Genomic DNA, 248 nt, shown 5'->3' with positions numbered 1-248 from the left:
TCCGCCGGCCCGCGCGTCTGCCCGCCCGACTCTCGCGAGGCCGCCGCCGCAGCCGCCGCCACCGAGCCTGCCGATTCACAGCGGCAGATTCGCCGCGAACGCCGCGGTCGTGCCGCCCGCAACGGTTTCTCCCGCGTGTCGGGGACGGGCACCGGGTCTGCGGCGGGGCTTCGAGGACTCGAACCCGCAACCCTCAGACCCGGACGCCGCTACCGGGCCTCAGAACCACTAACCAGCAGGCCTCACTG

The sequence above is a fragment of the Suricata suricatta genome, chromosome 9 (genome assembly GCF_006229205.1).
Source record: "Suricata suricatta isolate VVHF042 chromosome 9, meerkat_22Aug2017_6uvM2_HiC, whole genome shotgun sequence".
Taxonomy (NCBI): Eukaryota; Metazoa; Chordata; class Mammalia; order Carnivora; family Herpestidae; genus Suricata; species Suricata suricatta.
This window is presented reverse-complemented; position numbering follows the sequence as displayed.